Consider the following 21,925-nt stretch of genomic DNA (forward strand, 5'->3'; position numbering starts at 1 on the left):
AAGCCGCTGCCTTCGGCTCGGGTCATGATCTCAGGGTCCTGGGATCGAGTCACACATCGGGCTCTCTGCTCAGCAAGGAGCCTGCTTCCCTCTCACTCTCTCTGCCTGCCTCTCTGCCTACTTGTGATCTCTCTCTGTCAAATTAAAAAAAAAACAAACAAACATGCTTTCTAAATCAGAATTGGAGTTTGTAATAAAAGACAATACTTGGAGTCAAGAATCTCATGATAGTTTTGAGGGTTGCGGAAAGGGAGATGGGTGGGGGACAGGGTAACATGGTGATGGCTATTTGTTTTTAAATTAAATTTAATTTATGTGTGTGTGTGTGTTCCAAAATTCATTGTTTATGCACCACAACCAGTGCTCCATACAATACATGCCCTTTTTAATACCCACCACCAGGCTCACCAACCTCCTACCCCTGCCCCTCCAAAACCCTTAGTTTGTTTCTCAGAGTCCACAGTCTCTCAAGGTTTGTCCCCCCCTCCGATTTACCCCACCTCACTTCTCTCCATCTCCCAATGTCCTCCGTGTTATTCCTTATGCACCACAAGTAAGTGAAACCATATGACAACTGATTCTCTCTGCTTGACTTATTTCACTCAGCATAATCTCTTCTAGTCCTGTCCATGTTGATACAAAAGTTGGGTATTCATCCTTCCTGATGGAGGCATAGAACTCCATTGTATATATGGACCATATCTTCTTTATCCATTCATCTGTTGAAGGGCATCTTGGCTCTTTCCACAGTTTGGCGACCGTGGCCATTGCTGCTATGAACATTGGGGTACAGATGGCCCTTATTTTCACTGCATCTGTATCTTTGGGATAAATACCCAGTAGTGCAATTGCAGGGTCATAGGGAAGCTCTATTTTTAATTTCTTAAGTAATTTCCACACTGTTTTCCAAAGTGGCTGCACCAACTTACATTCCCACCAACAGTGTAAGAGGGTTCCCCTTCCTCCACATCCTCTTCAACACTTGTTGTTTACTTTCTTGTTGATTTTGGCCATTCTAACTGGTGTAAGGTGGTATCTCAGTGTGGTTTGGATTTGAATCATTACCCTGATGGCTAATGATGATGAACATTTTTTCATGTGTCTGTTAGCCATTTGTATGTCTTCTTTGGAGAAGTATCTGTTCATGCCTTCTGCCCAGTTTTTGATGTGATTATCTGTTTTGTGTGTGTTGAGTTTGAGGAGTTCTTTATAGATCTTGAATATCAGCCCTTTGTCTATAGTCTCATTTGCAAATATCTTTTCCCACAAACAGGAAAAAATACACAGTGGAAAAAGACAGTTTCTTCAATAATGGTGTTAGGAAAATTGGACAGCTATGTATAAAGAATGAAAATTGACCATTTTCTTATACCATATGCAAAGATAAACTCAAAATGGATAAAAGACCTCAATGTGGGGTGAGAATCTTTCAAAATCATAGAGGAGAACATAGGCAGTAACCTCTTCAACATCGGCCACAGCAACTTCTTTCAAGACATGTCCCCAAAAGCAAAGGAAACAAAAGGGTGATGGGTATTAAAGAGGGCACAAGATATGATGAGCACTGGGTATTATATGCAACTAATGAATCACTGAACATTATATCAAAAAAAGTAAAATAAATAAAAGAATGCCTACTTGCACAAAAAAACTGTATAGTAAAACAATTATAGAAAATAGACAAAAATTTTCATTACACCACCCCCATAACACACATACACACACACATATTTGTCAAAGATAGATGCCTGCCTCTTCATTCCTGGGTTGAAGAAACTTTGAAAACCTGGTGGCAAAAGTTACTGCCAGCATAAAAGACAAATTTTGAGATAAGAAAATCCAATATTTTGTTTCTGAGATTAAGACGTATTTATAGGGGTGCCTGGGTGGCTCAGTGGGTTAAAGCCTCTACCTTCGGCTCAGGTCATTATCTCAGGGTCCTGGGATAGAGCCCCGCATCAGGCTCTCTGCTCAGTGGGGAGCCTGCTTTCCCTTCTCTTTCTCTGCCTGCCTCTCTGCCTACTTGTTATCTCTGTCTGTCAGATAAATAAATAAAATCTTTAAAAAAAAAAAGAAGTATTTACAAACACCATACTTTCTGAGCACCTTCATAGGTACTTTTCTCTTCCACCCAACCATACGTCCTCAAAAGTTCTCTAACACTACTTATTAAGATAGAAATCCCTTCCTTTTACTTTAATCTACCTTAAACTAAGCTTATCCTTTATTATCTGCTTTACTTGCTTCCAAAGAAATCCTGCATTGAAACAAAGAACTTAATTAAAAAAAATTTCAGTTATAAGTTCATCTGTTTTGTAATAATTTCAATCATAAAGGTTAATAAGGACAATCACTTTTTTATGAAAAGCATACATTAGCACAACTAAGTTTGTAATGTGTTAGAATATCCTGCTTGGTAATATTACCATCTTTCTTATTAAAAACCTATCATTTTTAAATTTTATTTTCTGCCTCAATTCTTAAGAGAAACTAAAATAACCACCTTTCATCTTGACAGAATTCCAACTTTTAGATTTTCCAAAGTTCTCATCAAAGTGGACTGTCAGTAGAAGCTTTAAGAGAATTTACTCAATCTCCTCTTCCTTTTATTACTATGGGCTCAGTTTCCAATAGGTTCTAAAATATATCTGCAAAGCATGATAATCCTCTCAACTGATAGAATTGCTTTTTTTTTTTTTTACTTATTTGACAGAGAGAAAGAGAGATCACAAGTAGGCAGAAAGGCAGACAAAGGGAGGGGGGAAGCAGTCTCCCTGCTGAGCAGAGAGCCTGATGAGGGTCTTGATTCCAGGACCCTGAAATCATGACCTGAGCCAAAGGCAGAGGCTTAACCCACTGAACCACCCAGGTGCCCAAGAATAGCTTATTTTCTAAGTAATGGTTAATTCTGACCATAGTAATATAAGAACTTAGCTGTGATTTTTAAAAGATTTAGCCAACTTATTAATCTAAAAGACTTTTTTTTCTGATTATTTAAGAGTTGATCGATACCTAAAACTTTAGTTTGAATCAAAGCAGAATATTTAATTTATTAGTTACTTTTACTTGTTCCCTAAATCTACACAGACTAACTAGACCAGGATTTCCAAATGTAAATGCCAGTCAGGGTCAAGAAGGTCAAGAATATGAGAAAAGTAGAATTGCCCTTCTCAGTAAGAAGACAGGACCCACCCAAAGGAGGCAGCTGCCTCTCAGTTATCAGCCAACTTCTGCCAGGAGGGAACATGGACCAGGTGAAACCAAACTTTGGATTTACCAAGAAAAACTAGGAATTCAAAAATATATACATTAGCTACCAATGATTACTTAAAACACCAAAACTCTGAAGGTTAAACCAAACAAACAAAAAATGTTTGTGGCCCATGTCCATCCACTGTTTTGCTTCTTCTGGTATAGAAATCCATATAGAAGTAACTTGCTGAAAGATTTTCTCAAACTATGCCTGAAATACCCATTGTACTTCCTCACTTAGACTATTAATGATATATGGGCGCCTGGGTGGCTCAGTCAGTTAAGTGTCTGCCTTTAGCTCAGGTCAGCTCAGGTCATGATCAGAATCCTGGGATCAAGCCCCGCACAGAGCCCTGCATTGGGCTTCCTGCTCAGAAGGGAGCCTGCTTCTCCCTGTCCCTCTGCTCCTCCCCCTGCTTTTGCTCTCTCACTCTCTCTGTCATATAAATAAAATCTTTTAAATAAGTAAATGAGTAAATAAATGGACTATAAATGATATAAAAGATATAAATGACAGGTGCCTGGGTGGCTCTGTTGGTTAAGTGTGTGTCAGGTCATGGTGTCGAGGGCCTGGGATCAAGCCCCACATCGGGGTCCCTGCTGAATGGGGCATCTGCTTCTCCCTCTCCCTCTTCCCCTCCTCTCTGCTCATGCTCTCCTTCTCTCTCTCCCTTTCTCTCACATAAATAAATAAAATCTTTTTTAAAAAAAGATATAAATGGTAGTTAAATATAATTATGCTATCTGAAAGGAAAACATCAATAATAGCAGTTATCATACTATCTTAGCTTATACAACTAGAAAAAAATTAATCCGAAACTAACAGAAATGAAACCCAGAACAGCTAGGCTTTGATGATGGAAACGAGGAAAAGAGCCTGGTTAAGAAAGCTGCAGTGGATTGTAGCACAAGAAAATCAAGTGTTTTTTTTTTTGTTTTTTGTTTTTTTTTTTTAAGGAAAATGGGACACCTGAGCTTAGGAGGCTTTGTGGATATAGGGACACTGAACAAGTCTCAAGTAATAGGGATGAGGCAATAAGGCTTCATTGATTTCTATAAATTTCCATAGGCCAGTTCTGCTCTCAAACAACGATTCCTATTGGCAACTTAGAGTAGTAAGCCCCAAACCAATTAATCAACTAAGTACGGTATAGGGGGAGAATTGCTCATTTTTATTTTCATAGACCATGTTAAAGTTAAACATTATGCAAAGCATTCAAACATTTAAGAATCATCTTATTAAACCACCACCAAGTCTTGGCAACCAAGACACAACAAGGAATCAAAGCAGAAGAGGAATTTTAATAGGACAGCAGCTGGTGTTTTTTGCAAGAAGCAAATTTGTTTATAGGTATTGAGTAGCAAACTAGAAAGTTCTTGTAGGGCTCAAAAAAGGGTCAAATACTGACATAAGTCTAAGTTACATATCCCAAGTACCATGAGGCCAACTCCCCCAACCCTCGTTTCAATTATTGCTATTCTGCTTTCACTCTTTTGTTTCTTCTGATAAAGCACAAAATTCTCATGTGCCGTCATTGTGGTACTTACCATAAGCTGACTTGTACTATGGTTAATTGTCTTTTTGAACAACTGGAGAGCAGGAAAAGGTTACGTAATTATCACTAACACACCTAGCAGGGTCCCTGATAGAAAACACTGGTTCCATAAACTCTGACGTAAATCATATTGATGGTGGTATTTCCCTAATTCTTACTGGTAGGTCCTTCTTCTCCAGCTACTCCCCACTAAACATCTGCTCTAGCTTCTTATCTGGCTCTGCTGCCAGCCTTATCAAGAATGGCCTCACTTTTCCCATCAGAATCTGCCATGAAGAAACTGTTTACAAAGTATGATTTTCATAATACTCTTCAGCTGGTTCTTATGTTGTGTCTAGGTATTGAAAAATGGTCTTTTAGGGGTGCCTGGGTGGCTCAGTGGGTTAAAGCCTCTGCCTTCAGCTCAGGTCATGATCCCAGGGTCCTGGGATCAAGCCCCACGTCGGGCTCTCTGCTCAGCATGGAGCCTGCTTCCGGCTCTCTCTCTCTCTGTTGCCTCTCTGCCTACTTATGATCTCTGTCAAATAAATAAATAATATCTTAAAAAAAAAGAAAAGAAAAAGAAAATGGTCTTTTGAAAACTAGCTTTCCCTTCACATTTTAGAAGTTATTCCTGACACAAAATTTTCCCAATCTCCTATAAAACCTAAAAACTATTAAAACTGTCCAACAGAGTCAATAATCTTCCTAAGGTTTTATGATGATAAAGACTTGAGCTCTGTCACATTTCACCTCTAAATTTTCCAGCTTTGCAAATTCCTACCTCTTCATAACCATTATTTAACTCTCTCTTAGGACATGATTTGGTCCCTAACAGGTATTGACTCTTCTTTCTGGCAGTTCAAAGACACCTTCATTCATAGCAAACGACAAGTTTTAATTTCTTTTCTCTCTGCTAAAACAGCTGCTAAGAGAAATGACATTGCTGAAAAGTGAATCCAATTCTTCATTTGGCCAGTGGATCCGTGTGCTTGAGAGGGTGCGCTGAAAGCCTATCAGTGACATCGGGAGAATACAGAAGCCCATTTTGCTTGAAGAGACCCTTGACAAAAGAAGCACACAAGACCAGCGCTTCTTAAATTTTAGTGTACATATGACTTACTTGGGGATCTGAGTAAATGCCCATTCTGACTCAGCAGATCCGGGTCGTGCATTTCTCCCATGCACCTGGTGCTTCTGTTAGTCTTGTCCACACACACCACATTTTGAGTACCAAGAGTCCAGACAGGGTGCTTTGAACTCTTTCCCTGAAACCATTTCCATTTTTCTTTTCTCCAAAGCACCCACCCCAAAATGCAATAACCTACTCAAGTCTCCTGCCACGAACTGCCCCACTTCAGTGCCTTGTCACTCCTCATCATCCTCGGCATGGGTCCTGTAGGGGCCCACCCTTAGTAGGCTGCAACATTGCAAGAGCAAGCTAGTCAACTGATTCACAAGAAATATTAAAAGCTGTTTTTTGACCCGTGCTTTGTTTTATAATTCTCTAATTGGTCCAGGGTGGCGAGAGAAAGAGTCTAGAGCTAGGATAAGGGCTTTTTCTGGGCTCCTTGAATAGAAACCCATTGGAGCTACCTAAATCCACCTGTGTCAGCTGATTCACTTTTGCTCTTGCATTACACTGGAAATTTCCATTATTTGGCACCTCTCAAGTTCATCTGCCTGGAGCAACTATGATTCTCCTTATTTTCTCCTAACCTCCAGGTTGAGACGCTGTGACAGCTTACTCAGGAAATGAGACTGTTAGAAAGGTTGAAGAGCTTCTGAAATCCTATCAGACTTGGCAATATTACAGGGATAAATCAGACACAGAAGAATGTTCAACTTTTGGCTGAAATGAGAATGTCTTTATCTAAATTCCATTAAACCTGGCAACTCTCAGGGAGTTCTCTGACAGGAACAAAACTCAAACACAGTGTCTGCAAGCCTGCCAAGTTCCCCTTATCTGAATAACCTTCGATTTAGGGCTGGTCTATATCATTGACTTTAGAAAATTACCTGTCGTTCCATTTTTGCTTTTTGTGTAATTTAGGCTTTGTTATTGTCAAGTTCAAGTATCATTTACAGCATAACATTAAAATTCCTTTATGGTCATTTTTTTAACCTCCATAAACATACATGTCCATGAATGAGAAGGAGAAGAGATTTTAAAATTGAAAAATTTAAAGACTGCTTTATTAACTATTCCTGTACCAACACAGAAGAAACCCCAATTTTGGATATATTTTTCTGAGAAATATTCCGAAGCAGAGTTGAAGGTTGGGTCCTCCCTGAAGTGGATGAAAGTGTCCTATTTCGTAGGTTAACCATCAATAGAAACAAAGGACACATCAAGTCAACAGTAAGTGAACCATAACACTAGGCAATGAAAAATAAGAGGATTACCAGAATGGGAATCAGAGAAAGTAGGATATTTGTCTCAGGTTTCTTCCTTAATCCGTTAGCATGATTCTGATTACAGCTCCCATATCTGCTTCCTTAAACAAAGATTATCTTAATTATTCTAATGATTTTTTTCAAGAATTACTTAGAAAAGCACTGGTTCACTTTCCCAATGAGGCAAACAAAAATAGAATCTGGTTTTACAACACGGACAGAATGAACTCACATCCCGTGGTCAGCAGAGCACTGACAGGCACAGACTGAGCCTCCTCTCCTGAACTCCTAAAGGCAATGACGTGCTTCCTACATTTCCAATTTTGGAACTTCCCAATTCCTCTGTGAGCACAGAAAAGTCAAGACCAAAAATGTCAGTCTAAAATGGCATTCAGTGGGCAAAGGAGAGCAATGGGAGGCTCCCCCTGTATGCCTGAATTCGTCTGAAGCTGACTGGCCTTAAAAGCTGCCGTGGTCTGGGGCGCCTGGGTGGCTCAGTGGGTTAAGCCGCTGCCTTCGGCTCAGGTCATGATCTCCGGGTCCTGGGATCGAGTCCCGCATCGGGCTCTCTGCTCAGCAGGGAGCCTGCTTCCCTCTCTCTCTCTCTCTCTCTCTCTGCCTGCCTCTCTACTTGTGATCTCTCTCTGTCAAAAAAAAAAAAAAAAAAAAAAAAAAAAGCTGCCGTGGTCCATCTCACAAAATCCCAATCACCTGTGTGACTGAATTATCAAGAAAACTTCCAGCTAACTTCAAGGCTCTGGCTTGGAAGGAGTAAGCAAGAAATCATTAGTTATGGAGCACACACAGCAAGCATGTGCTGGGAAGTTATATAAACTCAACGAACTCTCTAAATCACGGATTTAGAGCTAGTATCCTGGGATGACCTCTTAGCTTCCCACCAGCAGCCTCTGTGGGTATGAAAAAAAGAAACGGTGAAGCTAACACAAGTTAGAAATCCATTATGATGATTCCTCAGTCACCCTGGAGGATAGAGAGAGAGCTCTGTGGTGGAGAGCCCTGGAAATCCGCAGCTGTGGGAACTGTCTAGCAGCTGGGAATCATAATCCCAGAGTCAGGAGTAGCTCTAACAAGCGTGAGCTCTTTGCAGGTGCCCTATGTCATCCCTAATAAGTGCATTTTAGGTGTCTATCATGTTCAGGGTTCCAGTCAGACAGAAAGATAAGTATAGCAACGTCCTTTCCCTGTTATCCTCTTTACTGTATCTGTAAACACCACTCAACCCCGTAGTCCCCCAGGAAACCCTCAGTGAGCATCTGTTGAAAAGGCACATAGCCCAGAACTGAGAATGGGAACATTTCAATAGATTAAAGGACAAGAGCCAACAGATCCACTTATAAATTAAAAAAAAAAAAAAATTGGAAGAAAGAATTGTAGACAGAAGTTGGCTTAGTGAGTATGGAAATTAATCAAGTTACCATCAGTATTATCTGGATTTCAAAGACATGGCATTTTCAGAAATTGCCTTCCCTTAATTACAGAATGCCTGAAGTTTTCCTTTCTGAAAATCACCAATTCAGGGAATAAAAGATGTTCTACAGGCAATGTATGAAAACTTATTTCTCCTCTATTCTTGAACTAACATGAAATCTGGTCTCTTCTGTTTAAAAACACGCTAACCAAAATGTAGCTTTACAAATATCACTAAAACTTTATTATTTTATACCACTTCATCAGAAAGTAGGCCTAGGGTAAAATGACAGAAATATTCTTTACTCCTCACTCAGCAAAGACCATTATATGCCTAAGGCAAGCAATTGTTTGCCAGACTGAACTATTAAAATATTTTATGACTCAGAACCAATTGTCAACAGTATAATGCAAATATTTTAGAAAGCTTGATTACCTAAGACTAGCTCATGAGTGAGAAGCTCAAAGTATATTTATTTAATAAATATAATAAATATGTATGTTGATCAATAAAATATTAGAGGTGGATTAGGTTTTTTAAAGCATATCCATTGCAAAACGGAAAAATAGCTATTGCCATTATAGGGTATTTTGCTGTCCAATGTTCTCTACGTTAGTAAAGTAGAACATCACCCAAGGATACGGAGAGCCATACCCTAGAATAGGTAAAGCCAAGGATCAGCAAACTTTTTCTGTTAGAACCCACATAGTGAATATTTTAGGCTTCACAGTCCACATAGTCTCTGTTGCAACTACCCACCTCTGCAGTTGCAACATAAAAACAGCCACACACAATATATAGAAAAATGAATGTGGCTGTGAGCCAATAAAATTTATTAACTAAATAAGTAAGGCCAGATTTGAACTATAGACCATAGTTTGCTAACTCCTGAGTAAAGCCAAGCCCTAGTATAAAAATCAGATCCAAAATTGTTGTCAAGGGGCGCCTGGGCGGCTCAGTCAGTTGAGAGGCTGCCTTCAGCTCAGGTCTTGATCCCAGGGTCCTGGGATCGAACCCCGCAGTGGGCTCCCTGCTCAGTGGAGAGCCTGCTTCTCCCTCTCCCTCTGCCTGCCGCTCTGCCTACTTGTGCTATTTGTCAAATAAATAAATAAAATCTTAAAAAAAATGTTGTCAAGATTTGCCTAATAATTTTAGCATTTGAAGTTTGTTCTAGCTGCATTTTCTATATATACTAAACTCATATTTTCACAAATAAGTAGGGAATAAAAATTCTGATTAAGCATAGAATCAGGTTAACAGTTTTTTCAATTAAATATCCATTAAACAAGCATACATCCCATAATATTATGTTATTAGATTACATAGACAATTGAATGAAAAGCAAAAAATTTTCTGCCGAAACATCATAACCATGACACATTTCAGGATCTTAAAGTAGTGCTGAAATGTAAGCATAAACAACTTTCATTACAGAGGATTGTAAAAATATAATTTCTAAAGGCAAATCATGGCTCTCAAGCAAATATAGAATGAACACATGTTAAAAGATTTTATTTAAGTCATTATTTAATGAGAAAAACAGTAAGATGCCAAAATTCATCCAAAGAGAATTCGAAAAGGTGTATGTAGGCTATTTGACAAGAAAATGTTAGCATAAGATTACCGGGTTAGTAATCTGGTTAATTACCGACACCAGAGGTTATCTGTTCCACTAGACAGAAATTATTTGCATATCTGCCTGACAAAAATCTACAAGTTAAACTTTGTCCTCCAGAGTTGTAAATGGCTCAGTCAGTAGAAGTCAGTAGAAGACCAGCACTGCATGTGGAAAAACACCCAATAATCTCCTTTACCTGTTTGAAGTTTCACATAATTTTCCTAACACTATTGAGGATTAGCCTCAATATCTTCTCTTACCTTCTCTACATCTATGAAACATCTTGAAATGTATTATATATATATATATATTCTAAATCTTATCTTATGGTCTTATATTTTTTCCCCATTAAGAGAATAGAATTAGGAAATAGGTGACCTTCTGTGCATCAGAGCACTATGAAGACTCAAAGAATTAAGGACAACAAATGGCCTTATCCCAAGTTGCTCTGCACACCCATGTCCTTGGGCTTTACTGTTCCGAAGGTCTATTTACACAGCCAACAGTGGACAGCTGAATGGATGATGGTATATTAGCACCATGGAAGAACTGCAGCTGTTGCCATCATGTTGTAGAAACATCTATTGGCACGAAAATATGTTCATGATATATTCACAGGTTAAAAAAAAAAGTAAGCTACTAAATAGTCCATATAGGCATTTCTTTCTGTGGGTTCATTTTCTCAGTTTTCTGCATTACTTTTAGCTTAGAAATTTATAGTTTTAAAAGTTTAAGGTTATCTCCCCATTCCTTAAATGTAGGTTGTGCTTAATAACTTCCTTGCAAAAAATCCAATATGGGGAAGGGGAGGGGAAGATAACTTTGCAGTGGAGAAACTTGACAAACACAACCGGAGCCAGGTGATCAAGGTCAGTATCAACAGTGATATCCCATGTTGGGGGTAGTACCCTTGTCATGATGTGATGAAATGGTACTTTATCTATGTGGTCTTCCTCCCCAAAAACCATAGCCCAAGTCTAGTCATGAGAGAAATTGCAGAATAACCCAAATCGAGGGACATTCTACAAAATACCTGAATTATAGTACTCAAAACTGTCATGGTATCAAAAACAGTAAAAGAGTGAGAAGTTATCACATTCAAGAGGAGCCTAAAGGAGACATGATGGCTAAACGTAATGTAGTCTTTTGGAACAGACAAAAGGTCATTTGGTTAAAAGCTAAGGAAATCCGAATAAAGTATGGGCTTTAATTAATAATAATGTATCAAAATTGCTTCATTAATCATAACAAATGTACCATACTAGGTAAAATGTTAATAATAGGGGAAATTAGGTGGGGGTATATCAGAACTCTCTGTACTATTTTCACATTTTTTCCCCCCATAAACCTAAAACTATCTTGGGGTCCCTAGCTGGCTCAGCTGAAGGGGCATGCAACTATTAGTTTCGGGATTGTGAGTTTAAGTCCCACGTGGGGTATAGAGATTACTTAAATAAATAAAAGTTTTTAAAAAAAATTTAAAACTATCTTAAAGTTTAAAAGTTTATTAATTTTTTTAGATTTAAGAATCTCCATTTTTTTGCACCTTTTTTTGCTTAAATTTCTTTAAAATTTTTCATTTATGTTATATCTCCATAAGGTATTTTAAGCAAGGGTGGGATATTCTCTGAACTTCTGCTTCTGTATTTTCAAAGGTGCCTTCTCAAGTCTCAAAGTCTCTTTTCTCAGAAAAAGAATACTTCTGTATGTATCATACCACAATTTTTTTAACTTTGACTTAATCATTCGGTTTAAGAGAATTTTCCACACAAATATGAAAATTTGTTACTTTGATATAATGAGATTGAGGATTCTTCATAGGGCTCACATGGTTGATTTCCTATCACATAAACTATTATCAGTAATAATATTTTACTTTTTAAATATCATCCTGATACCTAAGTTAAATCAATGTGGCTTTATTGATAAGGTGAAAAGGGATGAAAATATTAAGTGCAGGTTTTGCCTTATAAACATTCCAGTACAGTCTAATGTGACAGAGGAAACAGAAAGTAAGAGGTCAGTGGTGCCTGGGTGGTTCAGTAGGTTAAGTGTCTGCCTTTGACTCAAGTCATGATCTCAGGGTCCTGGGATGGAGCCCCACATCAGGCTCCCTGCTCGGTAGGAACTTGCTTATCCTTCTCCCCCTGTTTGTGGTCTTGGTCTCTATCAAATAAATAAATAAAATCTTAAAAAAAAAAAAAAGAAAAAAGCAAGAGGCCAGAGTTTATTTCTGTGTTAAACTTCACTCCATACTTACTGAGAAGTCAAATTTTCTGTGTGCTAATTTATTTTAAGCATAAACAGTATGGTGTATGTGTAGCTTAATTTTAATCTGTATCCCCACAGTGGCTTATTAGTGGTTGGAAGACCCCCATTCAGAAATCTACATGACAGAGGAGTCCATTTCAAATGTCATTGTCAAAATCTGTATCACATTATCTGTTAATTAAGATTGAGTATGTGTATGAACAGACACTTCTCCAATGAAGACATACAAATGGCTATCAGACACATGAAAAAATGTTCATCATCACTAGCCATCAGGGAGATTCAAATTAAAACCACATTGAGATACCACCTGACACCAGTTAGAATGGCCAAAATAGCAAGACAGGAAACAACATGTGTTGGAGAAGATGTGGAGAAAGGGGAATCTTTCCCACTGTTGGTGGGAATGCAAGTTGGTGCAGCCACTTTAGAAAACAGTGTGGAGATTCCTTAAGAAATTAAAAATAGAGCTTCCCTATGACCCTGCAATTGCACTACTGGGTATTTATCCCAAAGATACAGATGCAGTGAAAAGAAGGGCCATCTGTACCCCAATGTTTATAGCAGCAATGGCCACGGTTGCCAAACTGTGGAAAGAGCAAAGTTGCCCTTCAACGGACGAATGGATAAGGAAGATGTGGTCCATATACACGATGGAGTATTAAGCCTCCATCAGAAAGGATGAATACCCAACTTTTGTAGCAACATGGACGGGACTGGAAGAGATTATGCTGAGTGAAATAAGTCAAGCAGAGAGAGTCAAGTATCATATGGTTTCACTTATTTGTGGAGCATAACAAATAACATGGAGGACATGGGGAGATGGAGAGGAGAAGGGAGTTGAGGGAAATTGGAAGGGGAGATGAACCATGAGAGACTATGGACTCTGAAAAACAATCTGAGGGTTTTGAAGGGGCGGGGGGCGGGAGGTCGGGGAAGCCAGGTGGTGGGTATTATAGAGGGCACGTATTGCATGGAGCACTGGGTGTGTGCATAAACAATGAATTCTGTTACACTGAAAATAAATAAATAAATAAATAAATAAATAAATAAATAAATAAATAAAATTTTTTAAAAAAGATTGAATATGTGTAGAAAATAATTTTATTGGGTGACATAAAAGATGTTCACTGGTATGTTACCTGATTATACAGATCACACCACCTTTGAATGAAGTAAGTATAAAAAGCTGGGAAGCCCAACACTGTAAGCCATTTGTTCCACTGGGTTCTGGGTCCTCCCCACTTACCAGATGACCTTGTGGTTTGACCACACAGAGCACTGGTTGGTCCACTAGACTGGAGGATCGTCATTTGTGTCCATGTCAGAGTGAACCTATAAAATAGTAAAAGCTAATATTTGTTAGTCACCTACCATATGTCTGGCACTGACTGTTCTAAGCTTCATACATCTAGAAACTCGTTCAGCCTCTCTAAACCCTCTAAGATATGCAAAGCTATATATCACGAAAAGAAACTGAGGCACAGAGAGGTTATATAACTTGCTGAAGTTCTCACGGCCAGTAAGTGATGTGAAGGAGAGAAGCTTTCCTAACCCACAGAACTTTATTATGTCCTGTATCCTAAAAGTGAGAAACTCCAAAAATAAAAATATCCTTAAAATGTTGATTGCTTTGATTACATTATGTGACATGATCCTTCCAAGGTCACACTTTCCTCTGTTCTTCCCAAGCAACATTTGAATTCCTTTTCTTTCAAATATTTGTTTACTGTGATGCCCCTTCTTTTAAAAAAATGTTTATCTAAATCTCTTTTTCAAATGTGTACTTGACCTTTTTTACTGGGTTTCCTAAATTTGCAAAAGGAATACTTTAATTGCTTTTAAAGTGCTGTGTTAAAAACAATTGCATGATAATCCATGGACTCTGGTCAAAAGGATTGACCCATCATTTTATCCTCTGAAGTGTCAAATGCCATTCTTGGTGTTTCCACACCACACTTTGGTGTAGTTTTAGGCTGACTAGGCAGAAGAGATCTTGACAAAGAAGAGAGAGGCTACAGGAAAAAATCTCATGAAAAAAATACCAATTCTAAAACCCTTCCTTGAGCAGTTTTCACTTTAAAAGGCTTTCATCATTTCAAGAAGGAATCATACTGAGCCTGTCTTCTGTGTTTGCCTGTTCTGTCTATCCTCTGTTATCCCTTCCCACCACTTAACATATTTTCTGTAAAGATTTCATAAATTAATTTTTTCTAGGTAGCCTATTTTCATGTGTAAGCAAGACCCACTTTTTAAAAAAGATATTACTTATTTACTTATTTTTTTTTTTTTATTTGAAGGAGAGAGAGAGAACGAGCAGGGGGATAGGCAGGGGTACAGGCAGAGGGAGAGGGAGACAGAATCCCAAGGAGACTTCTGCCCAATGCAGGGCTTGATTTCACAACCCTGAGATCATCACCTGAGCCAAAATCAAGAGTCAGACATTTAATGAACTGAGCCATGGAATCCCAACAAGACCCACTTTGTATGGGGCGTCCTCTGTCCAACAGTCAGAAAAGTGAAGCCCCACCCTTGCTCAGTTATTTTCCACCAAATGGACTCCATTCTGCATAATTTGGTGTACCAAAAGTAACTCAGAGTATTCACCTGATGACTTCTAAGACCATCATGACATCAATCACCTAAGAGAAAATAGAATTTTTTCTCTAATAGAAAAATTTCATCCTGTCCAGATAAAGTCTGGTATCTAAGGGAAGAAGACACGTACAAAAGAAAACGAAATTTAGATTGACTACTTGGTGTCCAGGAGAATCTGGAAACCTTACTGAGTACAGAGAGAAAAATGCAGAGAGACAGAGAGACAGAGACAGAAGTTGGGGACAAGCCTTGTAGAAGTATCTTTTAAAGGCCCCAGGAGCAAAAGTTCCAGTCTCCATTCCTTAAATGGGTACAGGCCCAGGTGCCCCCACCAGACTATGTTAGGGAGCTACAAACTGTGAAACACCTGGCATTAAGGAAAGAGTATCCAATAACCTCAATAACCTTTCTAACTTGTTCCTAGACTTAATGAGCCACTCATGCCGTGAGCCCCTACCAGTTTCCAGATTTCCTTCTTCAGACATGCCAGAAAAGTTTCTACACACTTACTTCAACATAAGATTAACTACCCAAAACATTATTATTGAGGTTCCTGAGTCCAAGGAGGTCACACCTCAGAAATTATGGCCTGTGGTGGCCACTCTGCTTCACAGTGAATGGAACAGACTGATCCCCAGGAAAAGCCTATTTTTAAGACACTAATTCCTTTTCTGTCCATTCCTTAACTTTTAAATAATAGGAAGTAGATCAAAATAACCATTCTCCCCAAATAAATACAAAGGACTGTGAAATAGAAAAATTATTAGTCTGGCAGGAAGCAATGAGTAGATGTTGAGATCAAAACTGGCTTAATTGTAAGCAACTCCACTCTAGGTTGTAATGTAATTGCTCTTTCATAGATACAAGAATATCTTGTCCCTCAAAGTAAGTAAGTAAGTAAGCAAATAAATAAATAAACAACACCTGCTTGGATAGTTACAAATATAAACTTATTGAATTACAAACGATGTTAAAGAATTTTTTTTTTTTTTTTAGAATCCTAAGAACTGTCTTTTGGGAAAGGAGTGCTGAAATACATTTACCATACAAAATTTTATTTTTACATGTATGGTTAAAAAAGTATAAAATGTGGGGGCGCCTGAGTGGCTCAGTGGGTTAAACCTCTGCCTTCGGCTCAGGTCATGATCTCAGGGTCCTGGGATCGAGCCCCATATCCGGCTCTCTGCTCAGCAGGGAGCCAGCTTCCCCCTCTCTCTGCCTGCCTGTGATCTCTGTCAAATAAACAAATAAAATATTTTTTAAAAAAAAGTATAAAATGTGTTGAATATGTATTAGAATATTTTGATTAAATATAACAGTTGATTTTTTTTAACCAGAAAGATAGGATGCCACATAAAGTGGGTGCATGAAAATTTAAAAAAAAAATTATTTTAAGCTCAGAAAGAAAATATTATCTTTGGTCTGGTAAAGACCAGCAACAGGCCAGTAATTGATAATAGGCTTGTGCCTGAGGCTAGCCTCTGAAAGTAAATAAAAAGAGATGGAGGAAGGGAGAAAAGATGTTAGTTTACAATCCGCAAATAGCAAGGACTTCAACTCTAGAAAACTGGAGAAGGGAGTGGCCTTATTACCTCCCTCTTCTTTAATAAAATATTCATATTTTATCTCACTTTTATTTCTCAAATATCTATTGTAAATTTGAGGGTGTTTCTTGTTGCTGTCGCTACTGCTGCTCTTTTAAACACCCCTGTTAGGAAAAACCTACCCACTACATGGAAGTAAGGCAAAAGGATGGCTGTGTCCTTTCGCTGGCATACAGGAACATTGGCTAACAAGTCAGCTGCTTGGGGGATTATACTTTTGTTTGACTTACTATTTACCATTGATTAAAGTTCAGACTCTGTGAAGTTAGGTATTAACTGGTAGCAAACTGATAAGTTGCAAATGATTCTGATATGACAGAGATGTAAATAATTTCTACCCGGTAGAAAAATACAAGCCCCCAAAATTTAAAGCTTTATTGTTCTGTTTGGCACCTACTTAATATTCTTACTTCAGCATTCTTTTTTGAAACCTCCTCTGATCCAACTTTGCCATCTCACTAGTTGCCTCTTTAATGAGTTAAACATATCTTTGACTCACTTTATATTTGCATGAGATTTATATTTTTATCGATTTAAGTATTATATTTTGACATTTTAAGTCTGAAATTCTAATTTTAGAAAACATTGTATAATAAAAATGAAATTATTATTGGTTTATATAAGTTTTAAGAAATACGATTTTATATTGTACTCTATAGTTACAGGTGCAATTACTATAAGAAATGAAATTGGAAATCTTGGGCATGGCATATTGTTTCTGTTTAAGAATTTGAATTTCTGCACTATAACTGAAGAGTTAACATTTTATGTAAAACATGATATTTCTTTCATTTGAGATGAATTGCAACTTCAATGGGTTCTAGTGGCAAACCTACATATTCTTTACGAATACCATTCTAACAGGACCTAGATGATCTGAAAATTATATGAATCCACAGCAAAGTTTCCACTTGAATTTGAGCATGAAATCTTTCACATTTTCCAGTTATTTTTTATATCGATTCTATTTTATTTGAATATCTCTTGATGTTTTTCTAACATTGTTAGTTGGATTTTAGAAGTTTGAATTCATAAGCCCTAAATGAATACCGATTTGTATTTATCTAAAGTCTTCTGAAAAATAGCTGTATTTATTCAACCTGTTATTAAACTAAGGACACCAATAATCTATATGAAATATTTTTGACCCACTATTTTGACTGACTGTGACCCATATATAGAAGCCTATATACCCATGTTTTGTCTTTGATAATCACCAAGAGTTGTAACAGGAGTTACTGCTATTCCTGAAACAAAATTAAAGACTTTGATTGTTGGGGTTCCTGGGTGGCTCAGTCAGTTTAGGGCTGAACATCCAGCTCCTGGTTTTGGCTCATGTAGTGATCTCAGGTGGTGGGATAGAGCTCTCGGGCTGGCTCCAAGTTCCACAGGCAGTCTGATTGAGCGGGCACACTCTTTCTCTCTCTCTCAAATAAAAAAAAAATAAAATCTCTCTCTCAAATAAAAAAATAAAATCTTTAAAAAAAATAAAGACTTTGATGACACTAAGTTAATACGATCCTAATTGGGAGATTTGTATTCGTGTATTTTAAACTTAGTATAACAATGTAAGTCATAAGATGCTGGGTTTTTAAGAGATGCTATAGGTTGTAAAATAAAAAAGAAACTGCAACTCAGAAAAAGCAGCAAAATAAATTTAAAACCTTGAAAGATCAGGAGATGATTTAGCAGAGTTTAAATATATATAACAAAATATATAAACTATACAGACTCTGATATTCTAGAAATTCAGCAATATTTATATATATAGTTTCATTATATGTTTTTTATTAGGGATGATGATGTTATAAATGATGTACAGAATTTCAAAGATTGAGCTATTTGCATCTTATTTTATCTCAAATAGACTAGACCCTTCTCTCTCCAAGTTGACAATAGCCACCGAGAAAAAACTAGCAGCTAAAAGCTTCCACTGTTGTAAGAAGTTGGATTATCAGCTGATAATATGCCAAAGCCCTCAAAATGAAAGCTAATGGGAACAATTGAACCAAACTATCAATCACTTAGTAATTATATAGCTGCCCAAAGACTATATAATTTCTAGGACAAAGCAATTTCCTGCAAATCCTTAGAGTAAATGCACTTTAAAATGAAAAGGAAATACATAGAAATGTTCAGACTTCATTGTAGTCATTGTATTGTTTGTATTAATGTTGTATTTTTATGTTGGAACTATGATATTGTTAGTAAATAACTAATTATGTTGATTGTGTTAGGGATCTAGAATTCTATAAGATATACATAAAAGTATACTATATACTGTAATTTTTAAAAAGATTTTATTTATTTATTTGACAGACAGAGATCACAAGTAGGCAGAGAGGCAGGCAGAGAGAAAGGAAGGGAAGCAGGCTTCCTCCCAAGCAGAGAGAGAGCCCTATGCGGGGCTTGATCCCAGGATTCTGGGATCATGACCTGAGCCGAAGGCAAGGCTTTAATCCACTGAGTCACCCAGGTGCCCCTATACTGTATATTATAAAAGAAAGGAGGTAATATTTTAAAATCAAGAATTAAGTTAAGGGGGCGCCTGGGTGGCTCAGTGGGTTAAGCCTCTGCCTTCGGCTCAGGTCATGACCTCAGGGTCCTGGGATTGAGCCCTGCAACAAGCTCTCTGCTCAGCGGGGAGCCTGCTTCTCCCTCTCCCTCTGCCTGCCTCTCTGCCTACTTGTGATCTCTCTCTGCCAAATAAATCAATAAAATCTTTTTTTTAAAGATAAGTAAGTTAAGAACACCCAACTGATAGAATGGGACTGGAAATTTCCCATAGGAAATATGCCCATGAAGCAAAATTATCTCATGTTTTTATAAAATTTAAAAAATAATACAAAATGAAACCCTCCCAAAAAAAAATTTCTAGCTCTGCTTTTGTCACGTCTAAAATGTCACTTCTAAAACCCAGCACCAGGTTCTATGGTTTTCAGTACTGTTTTCCCCCAGCTGCTTAGAAAAATGGCTGATGCCATGTCTGGGGCAGGAAGGTACAAGGCAAATGAAGATCACTCTACTTGCCAATGAGCAAGACAGCTTTCAAAGTTTATGGGGTCATGTCAAAATTACACCAGAGCCAATTAAAATGGGGGTCCCATTGACCAAAGTTACCATAATCTGGCTTCAAAAGGAGAAAAGTGGCTCAGGTTGACTGTCATACTTTAAATCTGAAAAGCCATAAATCCATAATGATACATGGAAAAGGCTAACAAAAATAATTTGAGAGAGAAAAACAATCAGAGTGTTTCTATTCAGTTTTATATTCCATCGAGTAGATCTTACTGAATCGTTTATTATATCCATGAAGAATATAGAAACAAATATAAACACATCAGTGAAAATCAGTTTTCTGATTCATGGAAAATATCAGTAGAAAGACTCCATAAGGTATGACCTGGAGTCAGACAAAGTCATGTAAAATATATGCATTCAACTAAAAGACTATGAAGGATTTGTAAGAATTGTATGATTTGGGGATGCGTGGGTAGCTCAGTCATTTAAGCATCTGCCTTCTGGTCAGATCATGAGCCCAGGGTCCTGGGTCCCGCATCAGGCCCCCTGTTCAGTAGGCAGTCTGCTTCTCCCTCTGCCTGGTGCTCCCTCTGCTTGTAGTCTCTCTCTCTCTCTCTCTCTGAAAAATTAATAAATAAATCTAAAAAAAAATTGTATGATTTGAAGAATATAAAGGAATGCAAGATTCCATCAGATCCTTAGGCTTTGTATTTCCCAGGACACCAGAGAGAGAAGGAGATGACTTGGAGGGAACTGAAGAATTTTATGGTTAAGCAGAAGAATTAGGCAGTAGGAATAACCAGAATCCAGGGGAGTAGGCTATAAGATCACCACTCTTTTGAAGTTATTAGAATAACTGAAATCATAATCATAAATGGGGTATGGTATATCCCTGAAAAGATCAAATGCTTGATGTTCCACACATATACTTGTGACAGTTAGTTTTATGTGTCAATTTGACTGAGCCACAGAGTACCTAGATATCTGGTTAAACATTTCTGGATGTGTGTGAGAGAGAGTAAAGCAAATGCCCCTTTTCAATGTGGGTGGACATCATCCAATTGGCTGAGGACCTGAATAGAACAGAAAGGTAGAGGAAAGGAGAATTCTCTCTCTTCGCCTGACTGCTTGAGGTGAAACCAGTCTTCGCCTGCCCTCAGACTTAGACTTAATGCTATTGGCACTCCAGTTTTCACGCCTTGAGACTAGAACCTACACCATTGGTCTTTCTGGTTTTAGGCCTCTGGACTCAGACCACACCACTGGCTTTCCTGGGTCTCCAGCTTGCTGATGGCAGATTGCAGGACTTTTCAGCTTTTGTAACTGTGTGAGCCAATTCCATATAATTGCCTAATATAACACTAATACAACACTACAACAAGGCAGTTTGGAATAAGTGCATGGAGACACAGGACAAATAACCTCAGGACTGTGTTGTGAATTTGAGAAACTGTTGTCTAGGGACACCTGGGTGGCTCAGTGGGTTAAACCTCTGCCTTCGGCTCAGGTCATGATCTCAGGGTCCTGGGATCAAGTCCTGCATTGCACCACGCTCTCTGCTCAGCAGGGAGCCTGCTTCCTCCTAAAAAAAAAAAAAAAAGAAAAGAAAAACCATTCTCTAATAGTGACTGTAGGAGTTGTTCTGTCTTTACCTTCTTTCTTGTTGTTGTATGCTGCTGCCTATCAATAGGTTCCTTCTAACGTACTTCTTACCATGCTCACCTTCCTCAGAATTTTCTTACAGTGAACAGTGATAGTGCTTGGAAAGGCAGAATTAAGACTATATATATATAGGGGCACCTGGATGGCTCAGTGTGTTAAGCCGCTGCCTTCGGCTCAGGTCATGATCTCAGGATCCTGGGATTGAGTCCCACATCGGGCTTTCTGCTCAGTGGCAAGCCTGCTTCCCTCTCTCTCTCTCTCTGCCTGCCTCTCTATCTACTTGTGGTCTCTCTCTGTTAAATAAATAAATAAAATCTTTAAAAAAAAAAAGACTATATATATATAGACTTTTATATCCAAAAAGGAGAGAATATAATGATAAAATCAGTCCCTGTATAATTAACAGAAATGTTTATTAAATGTTCTAAAATTTAAAATCTCAATTTGTTTTAAAAAATCCTTTATGTTTACATATTTTCTTGGGCCCGTCCATGTCATACTGTTTCTTGTTCTTCCAAAATAATATCATGATTCCCTA

The sequence above is a fragment of the Meles meles genome, chromosome 4, assembly GCF_922984935.1.
Source record: "Meles meles chromosome 4, mMelMel3.1 paternal haplotype, whole genome shotgun sequence".
Lineage (NCBI taxonomy): Eukaryota > Metazoa > Chordata > Mammalia > Carnivora > Mustelidae > Meles > Meles meles.